This window comes from Hemicordylus capensis, chromosome 5, assembly GCF_027244095.1.
Source record: "Hemicordylus capensis ecotype Gifberg chromosome 5, rHemCap1.1.pri, whole genome shotgun sequence".
Classification (NCBI taxonomy): Eukaryota; Metazoa; Chordata; class Lepidosauria; order Squamata; family Cordylidae; genus Hemicordylus; species Hemicordylus capensis.
This window is the reverse complement of record NC_069661.1, coordinates 130,645,608-130,660,664: the sequence shown is the minus strand read 5'-3', so window position 1 is coordinate 130,660,664 and position 15,057 is coordinate 130,645,608. Positions and strand designations below refer to the sequence as shown.

The 15,057-nt window shown below is 42.6% G+C and overlaps 1 protein-coding gene and 1 long non-coding RNA gene across 2 annotated transcripts in view; one reads left to right on the top strand and one right to left on the bottom strand.

Annotated features, from left to right (window-relative positions):
• LOC128327309 (potassium voltage-gated channel subfamily KQT member 1-like) overlaps positions 1 to 15,057 on the bottom strand; it is a 556,996-nt gene that overhangs the window by 324,452 nt on the left and 217,487 nt on the right. The gene's annotated exons all lie outside the window — the stretch shown is intronic.
• The window catches only part of LOC128327313 (uncharacterized), a 45,067-nt gene continuing 34,750 nt past the window's right edge, over positions 4,741 to 15,057 (top strand). The window contains exon 1 of the long non-coding RNA XR_008308581.1: positions 4,741 to 4,788. This is a non-coding gene — a long non-coding RNA (uncharacterized LOC128327313). The remainder of the gene's footprint in view (positions 4,789 to 15,057) is intronic.

The following is a 15,057-nucleotide window of genomic DNA, read 5'->3' as shown; positions in this document are numbered from 1 at the left end:
TCCTTTCTAGAGTGACAAAATGGGTATAAGGACCTAATTCAGCGCCATATAAAAATTGGGTCATAGATTTGGCTAGATATAGTTTGATAGTGGCAGGGAAATAGCCACTGTCCTGTGTACGGTGGAACCGCTGTATAGCTGCTGCACTTCTTTGTGTCATGTCAGAGACCAATATGACATGTGTGGATTTCCTACCATTGTATCGGAAAACCACTCCAAGATATTTGATACGTTCCACTTGTTCAGTTCGATGACCATCAACAGACCAAGTGAAGTTCTTAACTCTGTTATTACAACAGACAGTTTTGGTTTTGGAGTAGTTGATAACAACTGCTCCTCCTGGCAATAGAGTCAAGGCCCCCAGGGCTCTCTTAAGGCCAATTCTGGTCTGTGAAAGGATCACAGCATTGCCGGCATACAAGAGTATTGGTAACCTTTTGTCAGCTAATTTTGGAGCATGGATGTCTAAACTCTGCAGCCGTTCAATTAACGCATTAATGTAGATGTTAAATAGAAAAGGTGCCAATATACAGCCCCACCTCACTCCTTTTGAGATTGAGACTGAGTTAGATAATTGGCCCTCTAGACTAAATCTGAAACGGAGAGTGGTATTCTCTCTCTTTTTTAAAACTTAATTTTTATTAGTTTTCTATATACCAATGTGACTTCCAATTCATCCTTCAACATAGTTATACTAAAACATCCATATTTGCTCTCCTATAAATATTTTCTTCATATTTATATACCTAGTTGTTATGTCCTAGTCCTTATTTTCCTCACTATAGTAATCCTTTAGTTTCATTACTAAAATAAATTCCCCAACTGTTATTTTTACATTTCAAGCCCTGTTAATAAATCCAAATTCAAATTGTTTTTCATATACCACAGAAAGGGTTTCCAACCTTCTACAAAACTTTCTATATGACTGTCTCTTACTAAATACAGTAAATTTTGCCATTTCTGCATGTTCATATGCCTTCATCAACCATTCTTCTCTTGCTAGAATTTCCGCAGATCTCCATTTCTGAACAAGAACCATTCTAGCCGCCATCGTAAGATATAAGAATAAATTTCTGTTTTCTTTTGGGATTTCTTCATTAATTATGCCCAACAAGAAGAATTCAGGTCTCTTATGAAATACACATAAGAGTGGTATTCTCGTGTAGTTTGTAAATTAGTAGTAACAGCCACTTATAGATTGATGAGTTTGAAAGTTTTGACCATAGAAGGTCTCTAGAGATAGAATCAAAGGGGCTTTAAAGTCAACAAATGCTGCAAAAAGTAAGCCTTTGTTGGAATTATTTGTCAATTAAATACTGCAGAATTAGACAATGATCTATGACTGATCTATCATACCTAAAGCCAGCTAGTTCTTCCACCAAAAGGCCTTCTTGTTCTAACCAGTTGCATAATTTTCGACAGAGATGTTTGGTGGATAATTTAAGGATGATATTAAGATGGCTTAATTGGCCTATAGTTAGCTGGATCCACTCTGCTTCCTTTTTTGAAGATGGGAACTATAATGGTGAGATCCCAGGCATATGGAATTTGGGCTGTCTGATCAATATATGTAAATAGAGAGGCCAAACCAGGGCCGGCCAGTCAGTGTTAGATTTCAATAGATTGGGAGGGATTAAATCACTGCCAGGGGCCTTTCCATTCTTTAATTGAAGAATCAGTTGTTTAGTTTCTTGGGATGTAACAGGGGGCCACAGGGGAGTGGAGTGAGTCAGCTGGTAAATCCAGCTGAGTGTGTGTACACTGGTCACTGTAAAGAGAAAAAAAGTGAGATTCCCAAGACTCCGCTCGAATTGAACTAACCATGTGCCTGGGGGAGGAGTTAGCACAGACAAGTCAGCTTCCAAAAACCTGCAGAATCCTTATTCCTGACAGTTCTAATAAGGGTTGTCCAGTTTCATGTACTGCAGCTCTTTTCTTGTTTCTCAAGAGAGCCTTATAAGCCCTCTTTCTCTTCATCATTTCTAATTTCATCGGCGTAGATGGGTAGGCTTTAAACCAGGCAAATAGCAAGACAAGATCTCTCTTGGCAATCACACGCTCCTGATCAAACCACTTCTTTGTGCAACTAGTCTTAGATTTAGAGTGGGTGAGAAAAGGTCTAGACAAAAGTAGTTTTAGGGTCTGAAGAAGTGCATCGTAAGCACTGAGAATGGATGAAGAGTTCCCTAGCTCACCTAAGAGCTTAGAGCGGATCTCATCACCATGCTCTGATATGGTCCATTCAGTAACCACTTGGTTTAGCTGCCAGTTCCACTTAACTTTAAGCAGCTCAGGTACGATAGTTGCATTCAAATGTGTGCACATGGGGTGTTTAAGGGAATGGTCTTCAAAGTTGCAGAACAAAGTGAGAAGGAGATGGTCACTATCTGGTCTTGGTACAATTTTGAAGTCCATTACCCTCGTGACCAAGTCATGTGAGACCATTAGATAATCAATAGTAGAGAGCTTAACCCCAGACCAAAAACAAATCGTCCAGGGCAATCCCCAGGGGCAGCTCCATTCAGGATAAATAGATCTAATTTATTGGTCATCTGGGCCAAACATAGCCCAGCTAAATTGCTAATAGGGTCTAAGGAAATGCGAGAAGGGAAACAGAAGTTAGCATCAGAAACAGGGGGCCAAAAGGAGAACTTGTCATATAATGAGGTGTCGTTATGGCCCATCCTTGCATTGCAGTCACTGCCAATTATCGGTAAAGCAGTTGGGTAAGCAGAAATTAATTGGAGTATATAGCACTCCACTTCCTTCTATTGTAACTTGATCTGGGAATGTAGACGCTGCAGAGGCAAATGCAGGTTAACACAGAGTAACTTAAACTTCTAAAAGATAGCAATGCTGCCACAACCCATCTGGCATAAAAAGGCAATTTTCTGACTTGGACTTTTAACTGTATAGAAACAAATAACCCGAGGCCACCCTTAAGACTTGGGGTTGCCATTGTCACAACTGGATGATAGTTGGGTATATCAAATTCAGAAAACATCCAAGTCCCCTGGATAAATAATACATCAAATAAAGAGATAAATTTTAAAAAGTCACGGTACAAACTTTTCAGAGACCACCTGAATACATTCCAAGAAATCAAGGAAAATTGAGAGTTGGATGATAATAGTCAATCAATAGCAGTGTTCTCCTTGTTGATGTGGGCTATTGTGGGCTGGTTTGGGGATGACGAGCCAGCAAGGGAGAGAAGTTCAATATCCTTCTTGAATATCTTGTTTAGCAATTGGGTTATCCTGTTTTCCAGAATGCTCTGGCAGTATTTCCATTTGGCCTGTCTGGGCTGTTGGATTACTTGTGGATATTGCCAAACCCACATCCGGCAAAGCGAGTGTCTGGATGTGGGCCTGCAGGCAGTCTTGTTGGAATGAGCATGCCTGTGAGATGACTTCCTGGTAGCAAGCCTCCCAAATTTCTTGAGCCACAGATTTGGAATGATCAGAATCCTGCAGTCTGTGGCCAAAGGATGTACTATATAAAGCCCAGGTTTCTATTTCATAATCTTGGCAGACACTAAGCAGTTGTCTTGATGAAATTGGAGGGGCTCAGCGGGGATCCTCATAGCAATAGCAATAGCAATAGCACTTACATTTATATACTGCTCTATAGCCAGAGCTCTCTAAGCAGTTTACAATGATGTAGCATATTGCCCCCAACATTCTGAGTACTCATTTTACCGACCTCGGAAGGATGGAAGGCTGAGTCAACCTTGAGCCCCTGGTCAGGATCGAACTTGTAACCTTCTGGTTACAGGGCGGCAGTTTTACCACTGCGCCACCAGGGGCTCATGGGGTGTATCTTCAGATATTGAGGGCTGAGGGATCAATTCATCTGCATTTCACTGGGAGACAGGAGTGCATTCCAAATCAGATCTCAGTGGGTGCAAAGAAATTGCCACTGGAGCTGGCTCAGATGAAGAGAGATTTTGGGGAGGTTCATCTGTTAATTGTGTTTTATGAGCAGACTTAGAAGCAAGGGGTGTATAACTTTGAGCTAGAGTTGATTCAGTAGAGGCCAAGAGTACGTCCAGTTGCTTTATTGGCAGATTGTCCTTAATTGGGGAACAGCAAGTTGGAGTCTTAGGGTCATTTGCTGCACCAATAATGCATGGAATGTCAGCTGTTTCACCCATAGTAGACTCAAGGAGTGTCATAGAATCAAGATGGAAGAATGTCAGATTAATAACTGTTGGATCATTTTGTGGAAGAATTTCCATGAACATGGTAGGCTCAGAGGATGAGACAGAGACCAGAGAAGAGGGTTAAAATTAGTCGCTGTTGATTCCTTCTGAGGAAGAGTCACTATATTTGTCAGATGGGCCATAAGTCTTTCATTTAACTGTGCCAGCACAGGTACTGAATTTGCGAAGTCCTGCATCTGTGCCCAGGAATCCAATTCCATTTGGCCTGTCTGGGTTGTTGGATTACTTGTGGATATTGCCAAACCCGCATCCGGCAAAGCGAGTGTCTGGATGTGGGACTGCAGGATTTCCTTAAACACCTGGATAATCTCAGGTAGATTCTCCAAGTTCCACACTGATGTTAGATCTATTTCACTTTGTGCAGTAGAGAAATGTGTCACAGATTCAAGAGTTGAACTTTGGCAAGGCTTGCTGTTACTGGCTGCATGCCCAGACAGTGTTGTTGTTTCAGGCCTTATCTCAAGGTCAAACTTGGCAGCTGATCAAGAGTTGGGTAGCCTTTAAACCCTTTCACCACATAAAGCAGAGGTGAAGCTGTCCTGGAAGACTCTAGTGATAAAAATGTGGTAAGTTGCTAAATAATTGTGTACATGTAGTTTAGATGGGACTTCGTTGCAGTGGAATGTGATAACTAGTCTTTTGTAGAAATTAGCATTCGGCAGCCAATGGATAAATTTGATATCAATTGGGGGGTGGGGTGAAAGAGAGGAATTGATCTAGAGATATAAGAACTGCTGTTTTACTGGACCAGCGGTTGTAATTACTCTGTGAGTAGTCTATAAATAGGGCAATCTGATTCCTCTGAAGGGTGATTCCTCTGAAGAGTTTCTAGGATTTTTAGTATTTGTTCCAGCTAATGAGCATTTCGAGTGGCAAGCTAAGGTATGGGCTGTTGTTGCTTTTGCTTGAATACTTCCTTTACAGCTTGTACTGAGCTGGAACTGATGTAAATCCTTAACTAAAGTCTCCATTATTGTCTTCACCCCCCGCATCTTCAAGTCCAGTTGATTTATTTTTCACATAGATTTAAGAGTGTTTCTGAAATAAGAAAGGTCTGCTGCGTATGAATCTCTAAAGTACCTGCTGTCTGAGGCTCCTCCGGACACCGAGACAGCTCTTGGAATGGCTCTGTTGTTGAGGGGGATGCTGCTGTAGTTGTTATTTGTCTTGGCTCACCATCCAATTTGGAAGACTCATAGTCCAAAGAAGAAAGTTTGTTGGTAGTAGGGAATGTCACCATAATGCTTTCAAGGTCCTTGCCCATTAAAAACTGATCCAATCTTAATTGTTTTCCAGGCTTTCCCGTTTGTTCTGGGGATGTACGTGGGCGATTCTTCGAGCCCATCTTCCCTGTATTTAAAAACAGAAGTTCCAGCTGCAGGATGAGCAGCAAATAAAATATAAAAGCAGCATATAAAATATGTAGTGTATTTCTAGAGCTCCAAAGCAGAGAAAGGATGGAGAGAAAAAGAGGATAAAAATTATCTGGCTGAGGAGCTCAGGACAGAGACTGCTGTTGCTTCGCCATCTTGGCTCCTCCCCCCGCCCTCAGTTGGAAAACGTTATTGATTGTAGAGGAGAGGAATCTATCTATACACACATACAAGGATAGTGGGCAGGGGTCTGCAAAGAGAGGGGTTGAGAGGGAGGAAAGAGCCCCTTCAGGAGAAGGAGGCTGCCGTTGTGTGAATTAGATGAGGAAACAAGATCTGTTAACTCAGGGAGGGAGGGAGGGGAGGGGGAGAGAGAGATAGAGAAGGGAGGGGAGGAAAGACAGGATGAGGATGAAGAGGTTTCTGGGGATAGGGAGGCAACTAAGAGGAGTGAGGGGGATGGAAGCAACGGGATGGAGAAGGAGGAGCAGGAGTGCAGCTCAGGTGAGGGTGGAGAGGTCTCAGAGGTGAGGGGGCTGTGGTAGGGGGTGAGGGGAGTAATCAAGTACTAGAATGCTGATGCTCTGCGCAGGCTAAGCTAGCCCTAATGTATTTCACCAATAAACTAAGTTATTCAGCAATAACTTAGACTCTACGATGATCTCCATGCATGTTTTATAAATAGCTGCAACAACTAAACTCCACACTCTGTAACTGGAGTAGTAGCTTCCTTGACATTCCACTAAATAATCACAAACCCCAACAATACAAAGAGACAAGCATAGTTCTTAAACCACTGAAACAAAATTACAGCCCTGAAATGCAAAAAAGATAATGACATGATTTAGGCTTGAGTCAGAAAGTAGGTTTTTCAAAAGGAGCTGATGAGAGTGACATCATCAAAGCCTGTGGTGTTTGTACTCCTCCCTCTATTGTCTCCGCTTCTAGCTGGAGTTGAATACAAGCCAAATGAAGAAAGAATACTTTTTATAATCTTTGGGTCCACCAGAAGGCAGATCACAATTACAATCATTAAAATTGCACACAAACAGAACAACCTTGAAACAATATGAAATGTCATCAAGTCTAAAAGGGGTATGAACACTTAAGGCCTAATCCTCACTCAGATGGTAAACTGCCAGTGAAGGCTCAGTCCCGAACTAAGCTGATGGACTTGGTCTCGGACTTGGTGTTGCATTCCCCAGGCTTGTGGTGCTGCAGGACTTCAATGTTCATTTCTGGACCAATTTGTCCGGGGCAGCTCAGGAGTTCATAGCAGCCATGACAACTATGGGCCTATCTCAAGTGGTCTTGGGACCGAATTATGGGGGCTAAAGCAGCGAAGTAGATGACTGGAGCACAAGTGGATAAAGACTCCGCTTGAATCCGACGGATTGCAACAGAGAGCTCATTTGAAGACCAATGCTCAGGCAATGTGTGTGGCAAATAAGTGATTCTTTTCTGCCCATATTGCATCTGCAAGTTCATGTCCGGAAGAGTTGTTCAGGGTTGTGAAAGGGCTAGTATGTGTCCTTCCTCCCTTGAATTAGAATCTGGAACCATTGATTACCTGCTGTGATGAGTTTAACAAATTCTGAGAGATCATCAGGAGATTTGGTGCGGGGTGCTATCAGTATGCTGATGACACCCAAATCTATTTCATGTCAGCATCAGCAGGAGAGGGCATAACCTCCCGGCTTTCTGTGTGTATGCCCATGTGTCCATCCACTACACTCACCATCAACTTCACGACACTGGGACCAATATGAACCAAATCGGGTACAATTGTAGGGACACCTCAATGGCACAGTTGGTGATGATGTCATCTACCCTGATCCAAGATGGCAGATGCATAAACTTTTGAGGTGCAAGTAGCCTACCGTGTGAACTGCTTAATCAATTTGAACCAAATTTGCTACAGCTGTAGGGACACATAGGGATGGCCTAATGGTGTAGTGTGTGATGATGTCATTCACTCCAATTCAAGATGGAGGCCACGTGAATTTCTGAGATGCAAGCGGGCTAATTTGTGGACTGCCTAACGTATTTGAACCAAATTGGGTATAGTTGCAATGAGTGACACACACGGACACCTCGATGGCATAGCTTGTGATGATGTCATCCATGCCGATTCAAGGTGGCAGATGCATAAACATTTGAGGCGCAAGTGGGCTAACTTGTGAACCACTGAATTGATTTGAACCAAATTTGCGGCAGCTGTAGGGACACCTCAGTGGCGTAGATTGTGATGAAGTCATCCAACCCAATTCAAGATGGTGGACACATAAACCTTTGAGGCACATGTGCACTAACTTGTTGACAGTCTAATTGATTTGAACCAAATTTGCTACAGCTGTATGGACACATAGTGATGCCCCAATGGTGTAGTTTGTGATGATGCCATCTACTCCGATCTAAGATGGTGGACGTGTGAACTTTTGAGGTGCAAGTGCACTAACTTGAGGACAATATAATCAATTTGAACCAAATTTGGTACATCTGTAGTGAGTGACACACAGGGACACCTCAGTGGTGTAGTAATGATGTTATCCACCCTGATCCAAAATGGTGGATGCATGAACATTTGAGGCACAAGAGATCTAACTTGTGAAACTTGATTTGAACCAGATTTAGTCCAGTTGTAGAGGCAGTGAAAGGAAAGTAGGCTGATTAGTTCCTACTAGAACAACTTTTTAAAACCAGTTATTCTCCTCATTTGACACCTTCCATTTTCAAAGGCAGAATCTGCTGTACATTCCATTAAAAAAGGTCTGATAAAGTGATGGATCTTTTAAAACACCACCTAGGCAGTGCAACTGTGATGCAGGGATCCAGCATGGCCTTGGATATTCCTGCGCTGTATTAGACCCCCCAACCCACCTTGCATGCTTCAAAGCCTCCAAGGTATGGTGGTGAGACTAAGATACCTCTTCCTCCCTGCACCAAAAACCACTGTTTATTGCCAGTGTGGCCCCAGGCCAGAACTCACTGGAAAACAGTGGGTCCAGGGTCTGCTCCAGAAATGCTTCTGCCCTCTAGAGAAGCCATAATTCCAGCCCATATAAAATTGGGGACAGAACTCTGCCCCCGCTTCTTAGTTCTAATTCATAGAAGCATTTTCTTTCACTCTTGAGTAACAGATGTAACCCTCTGTGAGCATTCACCAAAATCGTCAATTAGCACTGATGATGCAGTATGAACTCCACTTCACAGCAGTCTAATATCACTCTGACTGTGGGTAAATACAGAGGACCGACCTGTCATGTGGGACATGTGGGGAAATTTCTTAGTTACTGATTAGTTCTGTGGCTATGGAAAGAATACTTTAGTTCTGTTTACTCCATACATTGTTGTCACTACTTCCTATTGTCTGTTTATGACAAGAGGATGTTTCTTCTTTTTATTTTGTGTACTCACACTTGTAATGGAGCCATTTGCATTGGTTTCCAAATATTCTATGCAACAATAATATTATATGCAATAATAATAATAATAATAATAATAATAATAATAATAATAATAATTATTAATAGAGTCCTTCCCAAGGACCTGGGATGGCTGAATTCCTTTGTTTTTATCCAGACATCGAGTCCTTTCCAAGGAATTCAGCCATCCCAGGTCCTTGGGAAGGACTCGATGTCTGGATAAAACAAATCAGTCAATAACACCTGTCTGACTGTGTAAACAAGAAATAATAATAATAACAATACCACCCCTATCGATTTTTAAACATGCCTCTGTTGTGCCATATACCTTTGGTCCACCTAGCTCAGTACTGTCTACACAGACTGGCAGCGGCTTCTCCAAGATTGCAAGCAGGAATCTCTCTCATCCCTATCTTGGAGATGCCAGGGAGGGAACGTGGAACTTTCTGCATGCAGGCATGCAGATGCTCTTCCTTAGCAAAGGGGACAATTAATGCTTGCTACCACAAGAACAGGTCTCCTCCCTTTTCTACTATTAAAGTAGAAAAAAATATGATTATACAAAAGACAATATGCAAATCAGATATGAATGCATTATAAATTTATTGCTACCACTGATCAACGGACAAGAGCAATGGACAAACCACAGTCTATTCATAATATATTCCAAATGGTCCCCCCCGCCCACTGCTGGAGCATTTGTTGTTCTAAAACATCAAAAATTTCTTCCTCCATGTCCTGTACAAAGACATTGCACCATCCCAATCTGCCTGTACATTTAAAACTACTGATAGTTTCTCCATAATCATTACATGCCAGATTTTCCTTGAAGGCAGTGTTGGATTTTTCAAATATTTTGTGATTAGCATTTGAGTTGCTGCCAAGGACGTCTTCAGCAAGATTCCTTGGATATTATACCCTGTAATTACCAAGATTATTTCTAGCATTTTCTCCTAAAATTGTTGGATTGCCTTGCAATACCACCAGATTTGCATGAAGTCTGCACCTGGAGCATGACAACACTGGGGCCTTTCCCTGACAGCAGGCTTCACTGCTGGATTAAAAGGGGTGAAATACTGCAAGTTATTGGGCATATTGGATATTTTGAATTTGGCCAAAAACCCAATGCAAAATGTGGAATCTTTTTACCCCGGACAGGGTTAAATAAATCAGGCTGAGCTTCAATGTGCAAAGGAAAACCCAAATTGTGTATGGTGTGTTCCCTGATAGCTCACAGGGACTTCGATGTAAATCTGGACAATATGTGAATGCACACCTGCCCTTCCAAGTAAAATTGCCGACTTGCAGGGTTCCAGCAATGACTGAATGCCGTGTGTGTGTGTGTATGTGTGTGTGTGTGTGTGTGTGTGTGTGTGTGTGTGTGTGTATAACTGGATGCTGTATGGCGCTCTCTCTCGCTCTCTCCACACACACACACACACACACACACACACACACACACACACACACACACAGACTATGCAGATTTTTCTTCAATAAGATATTGAAACATGACTCTTTGGATCTCTTTTCCAAAGCCTACAAACGTATTTTTTTGGCAGTGAGCAGTTCATCAACAGTTTATATTCCCCCCCCCCCCCGAAGACTCTTGTAGATGGCCATGGTTGCCAACAAATATTCAAAAGGTGAGTTAATATATATAGTCTCAAACTCTTTGCATCAGGCTCTGAATTTGGAAATAAAGAAACCATGGTGGTGGGTGGTCTTATATGGCATCTTTAATGTCCATACATTACATTAATCTACAACAAATAAATCACAGAACCTGGTCTTATTAGCCCATTTCCACTTAGTAAAACTTGAAACCTCTTTTGCCACCTTGAAATTATTATGGCATGTCACTGATGATATAGGAGATACATTCAACTTGTTTTGTAACTTATCCCAGACGTTTATAATAGCACACTTGGCTTGATTAGACAAGATATATCCTTCTCTTCTTTTGCTTTTACCTAAGAGCATTTAGGTGTTCAGCAGAATTTTATCACTAGAAAAGAGCAACAAATATACTATAGTTGCATAGTAATCAGCAGTAAATGTCAACATAGGCGCATCTAAGTAATTTTGTAGCCTGGACCTAAAGTCCTTTGGTCTCCCTATCCTGCTTCCACCATCCCCCTATACACACATCATCCCCCTACATGCACACACCATTACACATGCAGCATTCTTAACACCTGGGTTATTGAGGGCACAAACAGCAACTGAACATTTCCACGGACTTAAAGTAGCCGATGCGCTACTTTTTAAACCAGAACATGCTCAGGGAAAGACGGGGTGGGGTTTTTTGTTTTTTGTTTTGTATTTTTAAAATACACTCAGAATCAGATACTTCCCACAGACCTACACATTTTGCATGGAGGCAGTCCTTCCAGGCTTCCGCTCTCCACTCTTTCGCCCTCACCTCCACTCCAGCAAAGGAAGGGGAGCAGGGAGAAACACTTATACAGTGAAGAAACTTTGGAAAGCAAAAGGAAAGGTGGAGAAATGTGCAGGTGGCGGTGGGAACCAACTTACTAGCAGATCTCCTTCCAAGTCCCATCCCTGTCCCCAGCCCCAGCAACTGCAGCTTTTCAGCCCCTGCTGGCTGCTGCTGCCACCATGGCATTTTTTCTCCCCACCCACACTGTCGATGCCCTCCTCCTCCCCCTTCTGGTATGCAGCAGAGCCTGCTGGCTTGATTTGACCACAGCTCCTGTGCCAGCCTGTTGGTTGTTGCTGCCTCAACCCGCGCTCATCTTCTCTCCTTGCCTGAGCCTTACACAGTGTGTTTTCCAGTCACAGCTCGATGACACTGATGCAATGACACAACATTGTCACGATTCAGGTGCATCTGAATGGCCTGGCGGAAGCAGAACGGCTGTCTGGCAGCCTTTTTATCTGGCCCAGCGCCACATGTGCCAAGCCTGGCTGGATCGGGCAAGCCAGCAGGCAGCACTGCAGCAGTCAGCCAGCCCTCACTGCCTCTCTGGCCATCACTTGTGTGAGCCGCGCCAGCGCGCTTGGCCACACAGGCAGGCCAGCAGTGGTGTGGCAGTGACTGCCAATCTCAGGCTCAGCATTTGGGGGTCCTGCAGGGTACCTGACTTCTGCCCAGAGGTCCGGTGCAAAGGTTGCCACTGATTGGCAATGCCAAGCCCCACTCACTTTCCACTGTAGTTACTGGATCAATGTCCACTCCCAGAAGTTCAGATTTGGTTTTATTTAATTCTGTGTCCTCCTCTCGGTGCACCATCCCACAACTTCATGATCATGTGGATAGCAGTTTGAACATTTCTGAAGTTATGAGAATGATGGACAGCAGGATGTGCACATTTGCATGCCACACTGTATCGTGAGCATGGCCTGTTGGATTATCATCCCAACAAGTACCAACTGTGTTTGGTGCTTTAGGCTCAAAATAACATATAATCCTTGGATGAGTGTATTTCCTTCCCCTTTACCCAATACAACTGTCTTGAACATGGGACTGTTGGTGGGGAGGGGAGAGAGAGAAGCTGATTCACTCTGGCCATTACCCACTCAGAATACTCTCCAGTTCCAATGGTGGTACTTATATCTTTTCCTACAGAAGGAAACACTGATATGGTTGAGCAGAAAAATAACTGCTGGAGGTGTAAGGGTTAAGCAACCTCCCCCCCCCCCCCGCTAGTCTTCTGTTCAGGATTGTAGTCTATGTGTCTGTTATTTATTAAAAGAAAAAAAGTTAAGTGGTGGGGGGCGGGGTGGTGATGCACACTCATCTGAGTGTCACATTCCTGTTAGTGTAATTTCCATTTTGATCATTGTCTCCACCATAAAGCATACCTACATGGGATTTTATTGTATGGTGTTTTAAAATGACCCAGACAGGAGCTGAAAAGCTGGATGCTACTGTCTATGTAATCGAACTCCCAAGTTGGCAGACAGGAAAGGATGTTGTAACATTAGCTTTTTAATAACATGTAGCAACATCTATGAAATGGTGGGTGCCATATGTAGGAGCAGTGTGAGAGCTTTCTATAACACAACCAACCATATGGTGTCCCAATGAATGTAGTATTGATAGACACATCCTGCCAAAGCCTGTCAACTTGCATTTTGGTGCTCAAGTTTTAAATTACACTTTTGTTTCCCAGTCATTTGCCTGCAGGAGTTAACAATCCATTCACCTCCCCACTACCTCATTCACAGCTATCACATTCTCAAGCTGTTACCTCTACCCAAGTGGTTACTTTCATCCTCCCAAAACATTCTCTGCTACTCAAGGCATCACCTAGTTAGAGTTATTAAAAGCCCATTGATTTCAACTGAAAAGATTAACTTTCCCATTGAAATCAATGGGATTTTTAAAGTACTGAAGTTTAGCAAGATTGTGACTATGTACTCATTCGGATTTCTGTAAAGTTTCCCCCCTCAAGGAGAGAGAACTTCTGAAAGAAAGCACTTATATGTGGGAAAGCTGACCAATGCGGGTCCTCCCCATGCCAGAGTTGCCCTGCCTAATATTGTTGTTGATGACAATAACTACATTAGATGGCTCATGTGGTAGCTTCCCTTCAAATGTTACTGGAGGAGCAAGAAAAGCAACATGCTGCAGAGGCTCCTACAGAGTTCAGATACTGTATGAATCAAGACACTAAGGTCACCCAGTGCCCCCTCCCCATGTACCCTTTTGCTTTTTCCAGCAGAAGTGAATGACTTCATCACTCAACGTCTTCTTTGCTATGAACCACACTGCCCATTGAAATCATCTGGAGAGGTTCGTCTGCAGTTGCCACCAGCTCATCTGGTGGCTATTCGGGGACGGGCCTTCTCCATTGTTGCCCCGAGGCTTTGGAACACACTTCTTGCTAAAATAAGAGCCTCCCCATCTCAGCTTTTAAAAAAGCAGTCAAGACTTTTTACCCAGGGTTTTAATTAGATATTGTTTTAATTGTGTTTTAATAGTTTTAAAGTTTTAAATTTTAAATGTTGGAACATTATCTTTTTATTGGTTGTTTTTATTGTTTTGTTGTACACCGCCCAGAGAACTTGCATTTTGGGTGGTACAAAAATGTGTTAAATAAATGAATAAATAAATAAATTCATTTGGCTAGGAGAAAAATAAAATGCCCATGTGGGGGACAATGTTGCATTGGTGACAACGCCATATACAGCATCCCACCACTTATAATGAAAGGCATTTCACTAATTTAGTAAATGAGACAACAGACAATAGAGCTGCAATAAATTCTCAAAATATTCTACATGTACTGAAATTTCTAATTTTGCCACAGAAATTCTGAATGCAGAATTTCAAATTCATACTCATATACAAGACATTCAAAATTCAAATTTGCTTATTTTTAGGCATCTCTTTATTAGATTAGTAGGCATTAAATAGTAAATTTCATAAACTTTTAACTGTCAGTCCTAAATAGCATTACACGTCAAATATCAAATACAAAATATCACTCAATCATTTTCACTGTCAGAGGAGAAGTATAACTTACATAAGAACAGCCCTGCTGGATCAGGCCCAAGGCCCATCTAGTCCAGCATCCTGTTTCACACAGTGGCCTACCAGATGCTGCTGGTGCCATAGGCAGGAGTTGAGGGCATGCCCTCTCTCCTGCTGTTACTCCCCTGCAACTGGAACTCAGAAGCATGCTGCCTTTGAGGCTGGAGCCCTTTGAGGCTTAAAGCCCTCCAGCTAGTAGCCAACAATAGACCTCTCCTCCATGAAGTTATCCAAACCCCTCTTAAAGCCATCCAGGTTGTTGGCTGTCACCACATCTTGTGGCAGAGAATTCCACAAGTTGATTATGCATTGTGTGAAAATGTACTTCCATTTGTTGGTAGTAGATTTCCTAGCATTCAATTTCATGAGATGACCCCTGGTTCTAGTATTATGTGAGAGGGGGAAGAATTTCTCTCTATCCACTTTCTCCACACCATGCATGATTTTATAGACCTCTATCATGCCTCCCCACAGTCTTCTTTCTTCTATACTAAATAGCCCCAGGTGTTGTAGCCTTGCCTCATAAGAAAGGTG